This window comes from Bos taurus, unplaced genomic scaffold (assembly GCF_002263795.3).
Source record: "Bos taurus isolate L1 Dominette 01449 registration number 42190680 breed Hereford unplaced genomic scaffold, ARS-UCD2.0 Leftover_ScbfJmS_1554, whole genome shotgun sequence".
NCBI classification, from domain to species: Eukaryota; Metazoa; Chordata; class Mammalia; order Artiodactyla; family Bovidae; genus Bos; species Bos taurus.
The window spans coordinates 49,336-64,892 of NW_020190651.1; the positions used below are offsets into that span (position 1 = coordinate 49,336).

The 15,557-nt window shown below is 47.5% G+C and overlaps 2 pseudogenes; both read left to right on the top strand.

Annotated features, from left to right (window-relative positions):
* The first annotated feature begins 6,055 nt into the window (after positions 1-6,055).
* Positions 6,056-15,033, top strand: LOC107131242 (UL16-binding protein 3-like; annotated as a pseudogene).
* On the top strand, positions 6,302-10,572 carry LOC112445497 (tyrosine-protein kinase RYK-like; annotated as a pseudogene).
* Positions 15,034-15,557: the final 524 nt, after the last annotated feature.

Below are 15,557 nucleotides of genomic sequence, written 5' to 3' on the forward strand. Positions count from 1 at the left end.
CTTACAATGATGCTGTGAAAGTGCTGCACTCAATATGCCAGCAAATTTGGAAATGTCAGCAGTGGCCACAGGACTGGAAAAGGTCAGTTTTCATTCCAATCTCAAAGAAAGGCAATGCCAAAAAATGCTCAAACTACTGCACAACTGTACTCATCTCACATGCTAGTAAAGTAATGCTCAAAATTCTCCAAGCCAGGCTTCAGCAATATGTGAACCATGAACTTCCAGATGTTCAAGCTGGTTTTAGAAAAGGCAGAGGAACCAGAGATCAAATTGCCAACGTCTGCTGGATCATGGAAAAAGCAAGAGAGTTCCAGAAAAACATCTATTTCTGCTTTTTTTTTTTTTACTATGCCAAAGGCTTTGACTGTGTGGATCACAATAAACTGGAAAATTCTGAAAGAGATGGGAATACCAGACCACCTGACCTGCCTCTTGAGAAACCTATATGCAGGTCAGGAAGCAGCAGTGAGAACTGGACATGGAACAACAGACTGGTTCCAAGTAGGAAAAGGAGTCCGTCAAGGCTGTATATTGTCACCCTGCTTATTTAACTTATATTCAGTGTATATCATGAGAAACTCTGGGCTGGAAGAAGCAGAAGCTGGAATCAAGATTGCCAGGAGAAATATCAATAACCTCAGATATGCAGATGACACCACTCCAATGGCAGAAAGTAAAGAAGAACTAAAGAGCCTCTTAAAAGTAAAAAAAGAGAGTGAAAAAGTCGGCTTAAAACTCAACATTCAGAAAACTAAGACCATGGCATTTTGTCCCATCACTTCATGGCAAATAGATGGGGAAACAGTGGAAACAGTGTCAGACTTTATTTTTCTGGGCTCCAATCTCACTGCAGATGCTGATTGCAGCCATGAAATTCAAAGATGCTTACTCCTTGGAAGGAAAGTTATGACCAACTGAGACAGCATACTAAAAAGCAGAGACATCACATTGTCAACAAAGATCCTTCTAGTCAGGGCCTTGGTTGTTCCAGTGGTCATGTATGGATGTGAGAGTTGGACTATAAAGAAAGCTGAGCGCTGTAGAATTGATACTTTTGAACTGTGGTGTTGGAGAAGACTCTTGAGAATCCCTTGGATTACAAGGAGATCCAACCAGTCCATCCTAGAGGAAATCAGTCCTGAATGTTCATTGGAAGGACTGATGGTGACATTGAAACTCGAATCCTTTGGCCACCTGATGCGAAGAGCTGACTCATTGGAAAAGACCTTGATGGTGGGAAAGATTGAGGGCAGGAGGAGAAGGGGATGACAGAGGATGAGATGGTTGGATGGCATCATTGACTCAATGGACGTCGGTTTGGGTGGACTCCGGGAGTTGGTGATGGACAGGGAGCCCTGGCATGCTGTGGTTCATGGGGTCACAAGGAGTTGGACATGACTAAGAGAATGAACTGAACTGAACTGAACTGAAATATTCCCAGAGATTTTGGAGGGAGAGGAGTGAGTTGTCCTGAAGAGAGACCTTTTTTCCCTGGGCAGAGATTGAACCATGGTAGCCTGGATGAAAATCCCGGAACCCTAGCCACAAGACCACCAGGGACTAGAGGCTAGAAGCAAAGTGGCCCTGGTTCTTTCCCCCATTTGATAGCAAGAATGTTCCAAGGAAGCAAAAACTGTAAAATAGGTACAAAGCTTATAAACACAGCACAATGTTTGAGAGAGAACATAGAAAAACTGGCTGTTTATTTAAGACAGAAGCAAGGCAGAAATAAATACCCAGAGAGAAAGGGCATGGGCATTGTCTATAATGAGGAGGAGTGCAGTATGTCACAAGTTCTGCAGAGACACACACCGGAGAGGAGTGCAGGCATCCTGAGGGAGGAGGAGCTCAGTATGAAGGTGATGTAAATTACTTATGTAGGACAGTCCTTCGGGTCTTTGTTTACCTTTGGCCAATTATCTTGTTTCTTTCTTCACGCCTGCCTGGTCCATGGAACCTCCCCAAGATGCATGTGCTGTAAGGCGAGCGTGGAGAAAAAGAGAATGAGCCAGGAATTCAGGCAGAGAAAGGTTTATTATAAGAAAGAAAGAAAGCAACTGGATTTAGAGAGAAAATGGTGCTCTCTTTTTACAGCCAACCCTTCTTATATCCTATGGATGGGAAATTGTTCCCAGAGGGAGGGGGCCACAATTGATCTTTAGCCCACAGCTAGGGTATTGTGGTTACTTAGTCAAGGGTTCTCATGGTCGGGTGGTCAAGGAGTCTTGAGAAACTGGCACCAGCAGGGAAAAACAGGATATCACCTTAAGGAAGAAACAGGATGGGCATCAGGGCAATGTGGCCACTGTGACTTCATCCCTTGTTTGTCAGGTCACCACAATGGGCCATATTTTAACTATACAATAAGAGCCCCTTGTGAACCCTAACTTCCAGCCTTTTTGATATAGGATAAGTGAAGAAGAACTGAAGAGCCTCTTGATGAAAGTGAAAGAGGAGAGGGAAAAGGTTGCCTTAAAGCTCAACATTCAGAAAACTAAGATCATGGCATTTGGTCCCATCACTTCATGGCAAATAGATGGGCAAACAGTGGAAACAGTGGCTGACTTTATTTTTCTGGGCTCCAAAATCACGGCAGATGGTAATTGCAGCCATGAAATTCAAAGACGCTTACTCCTTGGAAGGAAAGTTATGACCAACCGAGACAGCATATTAAAAAGCAGAGACATTACTTTGTCAACAAAGGTCTGTGTAGTCAAGGTTATGGTTTTTCCAGTAGTCATGTATGGATGTGAGAGGTGGACTATAAAGAAAGCTGAGCGCCGAAGAATTGATGCTTCTGAGCTGTGGTGTTGGAGAAGACTCTTGAGAGTCCCTTGGACTGCAAGGAGATCCAACCAGTCTATCCTAAAGGAGATCAGTCCTGGGTGTTTATTTGAAGGACTGATGTTGAAGCTGAAACTTCAATCCTTTGGCCACCTGATTCGAAGAGCTGACTCATTTGAAAACACCCTGATGCTGGGAAAGATTGAAGGCAGGAGGAGATGGGGATGACAGAGAATGTGACGGTTGGATGGCATCACCAATTTGATGGACATGAGTTTGAGCAAGCTCTGGATGTTGGTGACGGAGAGCAAAGCCTGGCATGCTGCAGTCCAAGGGGTCACAAAGAGTCAAACATGACTGAGAGACTGAACTGAACTGAACTGAACCCACCAATCACTTCCCACACATGCATCTTCTGATACCATCACATTCAGGGCCAAAGCTGCAACAGACGAATTTTGTGGAGCACATGAAGAGTGAGTCAGCACATGCCAGCTAGCACCTGAGTTTCCTCACAGACACTTAACTTGGCTACCACTTCTTGTCACTCCAGCACTGATGTGAGGTGGAGGCTCCACACGGGCATTGGAGAGACAGACTTTCCTTCATTATGACAATAAGAGGCCCAAACCCTTTCTTCTCTTGGAGGAAAATTAATGCCTTGAAGGCCTGCTCAGAACAGACCCAGACCCTGGGGGAGACATGGGGCAAGGACTCAGAACCTGAGGCCATTCAGCTGGAGAACTGTGGGCCCACGGTAAGAGGTGGAAACCAGGGCCTAGACACCATCAGGGGAAGGAGAATGTGTGTGTGCTTAGTAGCTCAGTCGTGTTCAACTCTTCGTGACCCCATGGTCTGTGGCCCACCAGGCTCCTCTGTCCATGGGATTCTCCGGGCACGAATACTGGAGTGGGTTGCCATGCCCTCCTTCAGGGGATCTTCTCAACACAGGGAATGAACCCAGGTCTCCCGCATAGAAGGTAGATTCTTTACCGTCTGAGCTACCTGAGAAGCCATACAAGCAACTTAAATGACAATCGACAAATGAATGGATAAAGAAGATGTGGTGGGGGCTTTCTGGTGGGACAGTGTTAGGAATTCACCTGTCAATGCAGGGGACACAGGTTTGATCCCTGGTCAGGGAAGATCCCACATGCCACAGGATGACTAAACCCATGTGGTTTGGAAGCCCAGGCAAACTAGAGCCGGTGCTTTGCAACAAGAGGAGCCACTGCAATGAGAGGCCTGCGCACACCCACCCTGCTCTGTCTCCTAAAGGCTGTCCTTGTTGCCCAGTAGGTGTCCTGGATCCTGGGGCTGAGACGCTTTAGCTTTTACTGCTCATTCTCTGACATTTATTCTCCTTCCCCCTTCAAGGAACCTCACACTGATCAGAATGGCCATATTGAAAAGTCTATGAGTCTGAGTATGCTCTGGGACTTGGTGATGGACAGGGAAGCCTGGCGTGCTGCAGTCCATGGGGTCACAAAAATTCGGACATGACTGAGCGACTGAACTGAACTGAACAAACAATAAATGCTGGAGAGACTGTGGAGAAAAGGGAACCCTCCCACACTGTTGGTGGGAATGTAAACTGATACACGCACTATGGAGAATGGAATGGAGATTCCTTTCAAAACTGAAAACAGAGCTACCATGTGGTGGTGACTTGGTTGCTAAGTAGTGTCTGACTTTTTGTCACCCGAGGGACTGTTGCCCGCCAGACTTCTCCGTCCATGGAGTTCTCCAGGCAAGAATACTGGAGTGGGTTGCCATTTCCTTTTCCAGGGGATCTTCCTGACCCAGGGGTTAAACCCAGGTCTCCTGCATTGCAGGCAGGTTCAGAGCTACCATATGATACAAAATCCCATTCCTGGGCATATATCCAGAGGTGAAAGGTGATGGAGAGAGAGAAACTGGGAGTTTAGGATTGACATATACACACTACTGTACTTAAAATAGATGACCAACAAGGACTTGTGTGGCATAGGGAACTGTGCTCCATATTCTGTAATAGCATAAATGGGAAAAGAATTTGTAAAAAAAGAGATACATGTATATGTATAACTGAATCACTTTGCTGTGCATCTGAAATTAACACACATTTTTAATTAAGTATATACTCCAATATAAAGTAAAAAATTTTAATTAATTAATTAAAAATAATAAATATTGATATTGAGCATCTTTTCACATGCCTATTGTCCATGTGTATGCCTTCTTTGGAGAAATGTCTATTTAGATCTTCTGCCCATTCTTTGATTGGGTTCCCTGTCTTGATTATTGAGTTGTAAGAGCTTTTCATATATTTGGAAATTAAGCCCTTGTACTTGCAAGGGTGACATCATTTGCAAATCTTTTCTCCCAGTCTGTAGTTTGCCTTTTTTTTGTTTTGTTTATGGTTTCCTTTGCTGTCAAAAGTATATAAGTTTGATGAGGACCCATTTCTTCATTGCTTTTCCTCATCTTTTTGTTTTCTGTTTCTATCAGAGTAGAAGCCATCTTGAATTGGCCTTCTTTCAGGAACTTTAATTCCCCTTAGATGGTTGCTGGGAGGAAGAGAAAGTTGTTGTTGTTGTTTTTTGAAAGACAAATAATACTGGATCATTATAACTTATGCAAATTTCAAAGGTTGTACAATTATACAAAAAAAAAAAAAAGGAGGGGCAAACAACCTGTAGAATTACACAGAATCCTTCTTCAAAATGCATTGGCACTGAAATTTTGAAGGAAAAATAAACAAATGAGACCGAAGCTACTTGCGGAGTGATGAACTAACCTAATTTCAATACTGTTGTGTCTATGGGACTCAAGAAGCCCGAGGAGAGGGAGATGAGAGAAGGGCAGGTCAGTGGAATGGTCGGGACACAGACGACATTTATCAATTAAGTTTGCCACCTGAACTGGCACCGGAAGTAATAACTGGGTTGGCTGAAAACTTCCTTCAAGTTTTCATGAGCCGGTATGGAAAACCCTAAGGAAACTCAGTACAATGAAGAGGTCAGTGATCATCCAAGGCAAGCTCAGATGGGAAAGCAGGAAGCCTTGAGCTCTCCCCTCCATGATCTTCTTGCCAGAAATTCTTCCCTAACGACCTCTGATCAATTTCAATTAATTAGGGAGACCAAAATGACAAAATGATCTAACTAGGAATATTCTGGCCATCAGACCGCGAATCGTTCAAACAAGTGGGAAGAGGAGGAAGTGGCAACACTCTGGTCGCGAGCTAGCAGTCTGGGGAAGCCGCCGGTTAATGACTGCACGGGCCTTGCCTGGGGCGGGGCGTCCGGGCGGAGCAAGCCGGAGGCCCCAGAAGTGCAGTGTCTGCCTCCCCAGAAAGGATCCGCTCCTCTGACCTGGCATGCTCCACTCCTGCAAAATCGAGATCCAGGTGGCAAAGGGAGAGATGGGTGGCCCCGAGACGCTTCTTGGCTTCCTGGACTTGCTTCTCATTGTCTGGTTCAGCGGGACGTCTGGCAGTGAGTTCCGGGATGAACCTACTGGGGGTGGGGGGATGGCCCGAGGGGAAGTTGGGTGAGTTACGACCTGAACAGGGGTGGTGGTGTGCGCCCTCTCCTCTTTCCCTTCCCCTGGGTCCTTTACTACTCAGTGGCTCCTCCGGGCTGCTTGCGGGCTCTCCGGGCCAGAACAGGGGTGCCTTGGTAAAGCAGTAATGCGGGGACTTTGGGAGGTGACGCTAGGAGAAAAGGGGGCCAGAACGTACAGGAAATGCTGTTGAGGCCCGCCAGGGCTCAGCCCGGCCCTGGGAAGTGGGAGTCCTGGAGCCCGGGAAAGGGACCCAGAGCCGCCCTGAAAACCACAAGCCCATGATCTGCCCTTCTGCGCCGTCACAGCCGCCGCCTCCTGCGCCAGGCTGCAGCAATACTGAACCTTGAACTTCCAGATGTTCAAGCTGGTTTTAGAAAAGGCAGAAGAACCAGAGATCAAATTGCCAACATCCGCTACATCATCCTAAAAGCAGGAGAGTTTCAGAAAAACATCTATTTCTGTTTTATTGACTATGCCAAAGCCTTTGACTGTGTGGATCACAATCAACTGTGGAAAATTCTGAAAGAGATGGGAATACCAGACCACCTGACCTGCCTCTTGAGAAACCTGTATGCAGGTCAGGAAGCAACAGTTAGAACTGGACATGGAAAAACAGACTGGTTCCAAATAGGAAAAGGAGTCCATCAAGGCTTTAAATTGTCACCCTGCTTATTTAACTTATATGCAGAGTACATCATGAGAAACACTGGGCTGGAGGAAGCACAAGCTGGAATCAAAATTGCCGGGAGAAATATCAATAACCTCAGATATGTAGATGACACCACCCTTATGGCAGAAAGTGAAGAGGAACTAAAGAGCCTTTGATGAAAGTGAAAGAGGAGAGTGAAAAAGTTGGCTTAAAGCTCAACATTCAGAAAACGAAGATCATGGCATCTGGTCCAATGACTTCATGGCAAATAGATGGGAAAACAATGGAAACAGTGGCTGACTTTATTTTTCTGGGCTCCAAACTCACTGCAGATGGTGATTGCAGCCATGAAATTCAAAGACGCTTACTCCTTGGAAGGAAAGTTATGACCGACTGAGACAGCATGTTAAAACAGCAGAGACATTAGTTTGTCAACAAAGGTCTGTCTACTCAAGTCCTTTGTTTTTCCAGTGGTCATGTACGGATGAGAGAGTTGGACTATAAAGAAAGCTGAGGCCCGAAGAATTGACGCTTTTGAACCGTGGTGTTGGAGAAGACTCTTAAAGAGTCCCTTGGACTGCAAGGAGATCCAACCAGTCCATCCTAAAGGAGATCAGTCCTGGGTATTCATTGGAAGGACTGATGTTGAAGCTGAAACGCCAGTATTTTGGCCACCTGACGTGAAGAGCTGAATCACTTGAGACGACCCTGGTGCTGAGAAAGACTGAGGGCAGGAAGAGAAGGGGATGACTGAGGATGAGATGGTTAGATGACATCACCGACACAATGGACATGGATTTGGGTGGACTCCGGGAGTTGGTGATGGACAGGGAGCCCTGGCGTGCTGTGGTTCATGGGGTCACAAAGATTCGGACACAACTGAGCGACTGAACTGAATTGATGATCTGTGCACAGAGCTCCTTCTGGTCCCTTCGTAGTACTGATGAACTGAAGTAGGTCCCTTCCCTACTGCCTCTGGTCCCTTCTTACTCCTGCTGAAGGGAATTAGGTCCCTTTCCTACTGCTCTGGGCCCTTGAAGGACCAGCGCTCTTTATGACGGATCAGTTAACACTGGCAGGGTGGCCGGGGTAGGAGCTATTCATCTTTCAAGTGCTCGGGCCAGGTGGGCAGCAGCAAGTGGCCTAGCTTCCTTCTCCTGGGCGGTGGAGGTGGGCACTCACAGCAGGATGGATGTGCAGGGCAGTCTCCCTGGGATGGGGATCCGGCAGGCTGCCACTGGTACAGCTCGGGTCCGCTAGGCTGCCTGCGGCCCGGCCCCACCACCCCCACCCCTGCCCCCAGAACTCCCAGGCACTGTATCAGTGTTTGGGCTCGAGCTGTCCTGTCCTGGCAAAGTAGATTCTGAAGTTATGACACTAAATGCACCTCAACTTGACAGTAACTTCAAAAAGCTTCACAGTCTTAGAGTTGAAATGAAGGAAAAGTTGCCATCCAGAAATTGAGGTAGGAAAACTTCAGCCTTGGACAAAACCACTATAGAAGAACCCATTTATGATCCTGTACATGCAGCCTTGTCTACAGCCGTGTCTACACGTGTGTTTTATATCAGCCTAGGGATTTGCTGTCCAGGTATATTTCTTGTAGTACTAGTATTAGCTGTTTTGCATCTTCATAGTGTGAAAAGGATTGAACTGGAAGATAGCATCAGCACCAGCAGTAGTTCCCAAGGGCTGTCTCAGTCCCAGTCGTTCCCAGATGTCTCAGTATGTGAGAGGCAACACACCCAACAATACAGCTCCCATCTCCCGTTATCCAGCCTTGTGGCTAGAGGAGTACGACTTGAGAAGTGTCGCTCTTTTGGAGGCCAGAGCTTAGGTGAATGATACCAAAATATCTATCCAGGGAGAGGAACTCAAAAGATATACTCTAAGAAGGTACCTTTTGGTGTACTTCCCATGGGGTTTATGTAGATGAATAATATCCAGATAAAGAGCAACAAGCATTTGTAAAAACAGTTAGAGATCGAGCTTCTGAAATTCAGGTGACCACCATGCTCCCTAAAAGTTGTGAGCTACAAGATCACAGAAATCTTCCTATTAGCCATGTATGAACATAAGAAGGGGAAAAGCCCATGGTGGATTGCCTTACATGAATTGGGGGTATCTTAAATTGTTTTTATGACAGTGCAAATATGTAGAGGCAAATAGTCAGCAGGAAACTTCTCAACAAAAGCTAGTTCACATGGCTGTTCAGATTGCCTGTGGAATGAGCTACCTGGTCAGAAGGGAAGTCTTCCACAAAGACCTGGCTCCTAGAATCTCTGTCATTGATGACAACTTCATGTTAAGAGCAAAGCCAATCCCTCTCCAGAGTCTTGTTCCCCATGGACTCTCACTGTCTGGGGAACAACAAAAACACGGGATCAATGGATGGCTTTTGAAAGTCTGGTTAATAATGAGTTCTCCAGCCTTCCCTGGTAATCCAGTGGCTAAGACTCCACACTCCCAGTGCAGGGGCCTGGGTTGGATCCCTGGTGGGGGAACTGGATCCTGCATGCCACAACTAAGAAGTCAGCATGCTGCTACTAAAAGAGCCCATGTGTTTATGACTCTGGCCAAACGCCCTAAGTGGACATCTACCCATTTGATGTGGCCCAGTACCTGAAAGAGGGTTACCAAATAGCCCCCAGATTATCAGCTGTCCTGATGAACTATTTGTGTGATGGCTTGTGCTGTGCCTTTGATCCAGAGGAGAGATGGAGTTCCAGCAGCTGGCCCAGTGTCTCACAGAGGTCCATGCAGCCCTGGGGGCCTGTGTCTGACTGTCCTCTCACAGTCCCCCAGCGTCAGGAGGAAGGTGCCTGTCGAGGCCCACTTGGAGCCAGCCAGTCACATACATCACCCAGCATCACAGAAGCAGATTTGTCTTTCAGAACACCAAGCTTTAGGAATGCTTTAGCATCTGAACTTTCTAAGACAGACTTACTGATGTGGAATACTTTCTCAATAGCAGTTTTATTAGCTTGAACTGAAAATGTTTGTGTAAATCTTTTACGCATAGTTGCCTTAGAGGTACAGGTATATTCTTACAAAATAAATAGTTTTTTAAATTGTTTAAACACACATATTTGGACTAGCAATCATACTACCAACTGCTTTTTATTTTCTTAATTCTACAAGGTAATGCAGTTGATTCACCTTTAAAGTTTTGCTTTCTTTCACTAGTTTTGGGAGTGATTTGTCTTCAACATGCAGTACTTTTTCTTAGGAAAATAAAAATCATCCAGCAGTTATGGACTAATGACCACCCCCCTCCTTTGCTACAGAGTAGCTATTTGTTCCAAAGTGGCATAAGGGAAGCCACAGGTGTGAGCAGAGGATAGTGGCTATATAACAACTCTAGTGTCACATCTAGGCCAGCTGCTGATGGGTCTTATTTGTTCCCGGTGGCCCTGCTTATGCCAAAACACATAACCACTTCTATCCTATGACGGCTGGCCTAGCTGAACTAATAATTAGGGGTTGATGAGCCCACATCACTATGGGCAACTCCATTCCATGACCAGAGGCCTCATCTCTGCCAGGCCCCAGGACCACACCAGGAACCATGTTTAAATGGTGTGACTTTCTCCACTGCAACACTTAGGGTCTGTGTTGTGAGCCTTCAAGTAGAAAATGACACATAACACCTTTCTGGCCACAGATACCTCTGATGTCACCAGTTCTGCTGGGTCACCTACCTAAGAAGCAGCTCCAGCCATGCTCATCGTTCGCCAGTTGTGACTGCTTTTTTGCTGGGACAGCAGGTTGCAGCAGAGACCTAGGGTCCGCGAAGCCTAAACTATTTCTTCTGTACCATTAGAGGAAACCTAAGGCCACAGCGGTATTAAATGGAAATAGGATAGGGACCACACCCCTGCAGCCCTTGAGAGGCTGCAGCTTGGCACTTGTCTCTGTATTTCCTCCAGGATATTGTGTACACGTACTATTGGCAGATGGGGAGGTACGGTCTGAAGTTTGAATCTGGAATTCACTAATACAGTAGCCTTCACCACACAATAATTACTAGCTACTCAGGTGTCCATGCCTGTCACAAGTCCAGGGCATGTGAAATGATCACTGTGTGGTCTGTGGACCCAGTGATAACCACTGTAAGCAGAACCTGGGACTGCTGTCCATTGATGGCCTGGTACTTCGAGCATCGCTTCTACAATTGGGGGACCATGATGATGCTATGGTTCCTGTGCCTGATATTAGGACCACACTAGGTACAGTGTGAACGTGAGAGTAGTTTCTGCTTCTGCAGGTTCACTTACCCCAGTAAATAACCATGTGGCTCTTTGGGAAAGAATGGAAGGACTTTTGCACTAGATGTGTGATGAAAGGGCCTTCCTCTTTAGAACGTGGTTTCTTTCTCTGATGATACCTTCTGAGAAGTGGCTCAGATCCAGAAAATGGGCCTGGATCAGGTGTTTGGTAGGGATAGCTGCCTTTGGCTTCCTGATCATATAGCCTTGTGTTCTGTCTCTCTTTATATCTTTCAATGATACAGTTTGTATCTAGGTTCCTGCGTATCTGTTTGCCTTTAGGATCGGCCTATGCTATGAGCCGGCATCATATTCTCTGCAGTCAGGCCTTGGCTGGCATTGAGAATCTCTAACCACTTTGACCACTGCACCGACTTTTCTGCTGCCCTAGAGCACCCCCCACTTGGAATCTGATTTTTCTACAACTTCCATCCCTGTTCCTGATAGAAGCCCACAGGAACATGGTCTCCTACCACCATCCCTGACCTGCACAAGTCATCCTTGAGCTGTTGGAGATGCTTCTCATCCACGCCTTCCTCTCAGGCTCCATGGAGTCCATCGGGCTTTCCCATGGAGCGGGTGGATTGCACACTCTCCTGCCCTTTCACACCGTGTCCACCCTGGCAGATTCACTTCTCTTAGCCTTGGATCCCCTCCTCTACTACCTGCCTCGGAAGTTCTGGACTTTCTCTTTCATGCTGCATGGGACAGGCCTTTCTCCCGGCTTCCAAGACCCATCCTAGTGGGAGATCACCACATCTCCCCAGCCTTGCTAAGCCCAGTGACCCGTGATTATAAACTCTCCCTTATCTAGATTTGGGTTCTGAGCTCATCCTCTGCACCCCCAGCCCCACTGGCTGTGATCCGCTTCCTCAGGAACAGCCCCCTCACCCTCTGCATCTCCCACAGGACACTCACAGAGAAGCTGACAGTCCTCTGGGTTTAGGCCTTTCCTTCTGAACCAGCCTGGCCCATCCCTGGGAAACGTATGTGTCGGTTAGTGCCACGTGCGGAGCTTGTGAGCAGGGTGGAAATGGGGCATATCCAGGGTTGTGGTGCTTCTTGCCTGACTGAGGCTTCGTCGTCTTCCTCAGTCGTAACTGGTGAGGGGCTGGGGGCGGCAGGCGGAGGTGTCCTGCTAAGTCAGCCCAGCCCTGCAGCTGTACTCTGCTCTCACAGAACTGGGGGATGAGGCCTATGGGTCTTCTTCTCCCAACCTCACCCTCACTGTGGTTTGCCTTCACAGACGCTCACTCTCTTTTCTATAACTTCACCGTCGACCCTAGACAGCCATGGTGTGAGGTTCAAGGCCAGGTGGATGGAGAGCTTTATCTCTCCTATGATTGTGGTCATGCTAAGATCATATTCACAAGTCCATTGGGAGAAGAAGTGAAACCATAAAGGCCTGGGAAACACAGATCGAAACACTCAGAAACATCAGGGACCAACTGCATGACTTTACACTGGAGAAACAAACAGTCACAGGTAAGTTAGAAAGTCGAAGTACAGGAGGGCCAGATTAGGGGCTCAGCTACATTCACTGTTTATAAGTAAAGAGTATAATTGGATATTGGTTCTTCCCTAGTAGTCCAGTTAGGAGTGGCCTTTGAGGAGAGCACAGGGCCACATTGGCTGGGCCAAGGGAGGTGGATCCAGGTGGGGCAAAGAATCTGTCAAGCCCGAAGGCTGAGCTCTTTCTTTCCCATGGTGGGGGTAGACCCTCTCACCCTGCAGGCCAGGACGACATGTTGCTGTGAGGATAACAGACACATCAGTGGATCCTGGCCGTTTGCTTGAATGGACTAATGAGCCTCCACTGTGATTCGGAGAATGGACACTGGAGAGTGGATCACCCTGGAGGCAAAATGGATGAAAGAAAAGTGGGAGAATGACAGAGCTGTGATCGACTTCTTGAAGAAGGTCTCCATGGGAGACTGTCGGTCCTGGCTTCAGGATTTCATGGTGCACTGGGAGAAAATGTTGAAGACCTTGGGTAAGTGAGAAGGGAGGAGAAAGTGATACTCCTCTCATGGTGACATGGACTCACCCCTCGTGTGTGTGTGTGTGTGTGCGCGCGCGTGTGTGTGTGTTTGACTAAGTGATCCATCAGAGGTGAGTTGTCCCGGGAGAGCAATGACCCGGGATCCTCTGTCATCCTCCTTCCTCTTCCACTTCCTGAAGTCTTGCCTCACAGCACAGGCCTTTGGACAATTGAACATGGATTTTTGCTGATCCCAAACCTGTAGACATCTTTTTGATTTCTGGGATTTATTTCTCACTGTACACTCTTTCCAGAATTTTCTTTTAAATGTCACCAATCCTACTTCTGGAAATCTGTCAATACCACCTCTGCTGTCAGCTCCTGAGGACTTCATCCTCATGTCACCACCTCTATGTCACAGCAGGACTGAGTGGCTGTGTTGGAAACCTTGCTCCCCCATTAGCTGTCAGAGCCCCATGAGTACTGGCCTCCTCCCTTCCCCCCATCTCGCCTGGGGACCTCTCTCAGGGGTCTCCATGTGATGTGTGTAAACTGTCTGCACAATAGGGGTACCTGAGTCGGTGGGGTGAGGAGACATCTGCCGGGCTTGGGGTCTGGACAAGGGCTTCACTCTTCCTCTCCTTTCAGCATCACCGACCACGGGACCCTCTACAGTGCAGCCCCCGGCCCCAGCCATCAATCACATCACCTGGATCACCACCAGGGTTCTCTCCCGTTTCGTCGTAATGGGCATCATAATAGCCTGTATCCTTTACAAGAAGAGGTAGTGAGGGAAGAATTCAGAGGGAAGGCAGGGGCACAGGGCCTGGCATGAGAACGGGGAAAGTTAATCCCAGCCAACCCCTGCCCCTCACTGAACCTCCTCACCCTGGAAATGGAGCAGGTGAATAAGACCCCATATCATCTGAGAGCAAAACTCAGAAAGCTCAGCCCTGAGTTCTGAGAGGGCCCCACTGTCAGGTGACATTGTGAAAAGGGAGAGGCCCTCACTAGGCTGAGGGCCTATTGATGCTTAGAGGGTTTAACCAAGTCCCCTGACTGAGCACAGACTGCTGGCTGGCAGGGCCCCCGGTAGGTGGTGTGAGAACAGCAGGCACTCAGGGCGAGGGCAGGACTCACGGGGGCTGAGAGCAGCATGGGGGCTCCACATGATGTGTCAACGGGGAGGGGACCCACCCAGGGGCCAAGATGAGAGGGGCCGGGCTCTCATCCCAGGAAGAAGGGGTAGGGAGGCCTTTGCAGACCTAACTCCAAAGGCTTGTTCTCACAGGAAGTGGCCTGGGTCACGCAGGCAAGGCAGGAGCCCCACAGGAGAGACTGTGGGAAGGACTGAGGCCAGGCCTGTGCTCCTGAAGCAGCAGCAGTTGTGACTCAGCCTGTGGCCTGCACGTCAGCAGCCTCCTGGGGACCCAGAGACTCCATCACTGAGTGGTCCTGCCTGACAGGTGCTCTGTCGGCCTCAGGACTCAGTCTTCGCTTGGCCGCCTTTGTTCTCCTGCTGTTCACTTTAGAGTCAGGAGATCACACCCAAGAATTCAGAGCCTGCCTTCCAGTTATGATGACAAGGTGGCTGCCTTGTCTCATGTCTCTTGTCACATCTGGTGAACAGCCTCCTCAGTCTCTTTTCTTCCCCCAACCCATTTTACCTCTTTTTCTTGGTGCTAAGTGATGGAATCCATGCACTGAAATGTTCAACTACTTGAACAAGAAATCTCCACAAATAGGACACTTTCTGTCTTCTATTTTGTGAAGAATCAGACTCTTCTATGTATGGCAATCTCATTGTTGCATGAATGATAATGGGAAAAAATACCATCTGCTATTACAGGACTCAGGGATTCTTTCTATGTTCAGAGAAACAACTTCAGAGTATTTTCAACAAACAAAATATTATGCTTGAATGCCTCTTTTACTCATTTTTTTCCTAATATGCATATTTAAGTCAGTATCTCACTATTGCAAAAGACATAAATACTTCAAGTTACTTTTTCTAATCAAGGAGGGAACTCGGGACATTTCACCCTTTCTCCACCTTATGGGATTAAATAGAACTGATGATTCGGCTACATTTATTGTGGAAGCAGAGAATAAAATGAATGCTCTTAAAGTAACATGCAATCTAGCTGTCAATCCAATCCTGATACCTGAATCCAAAGACATATCCTGGAACTTGTGCAATGAAATTGTTTTTTTATTCATCAAGATCTGCATCCTCAGTAGTGACTCTCCTGTGTTCCTCTATGCCTCTCCTCTCAAGGAGAAGCCAGACTTCACAGCACAAACTATGTCTGTTTTGAAAAGT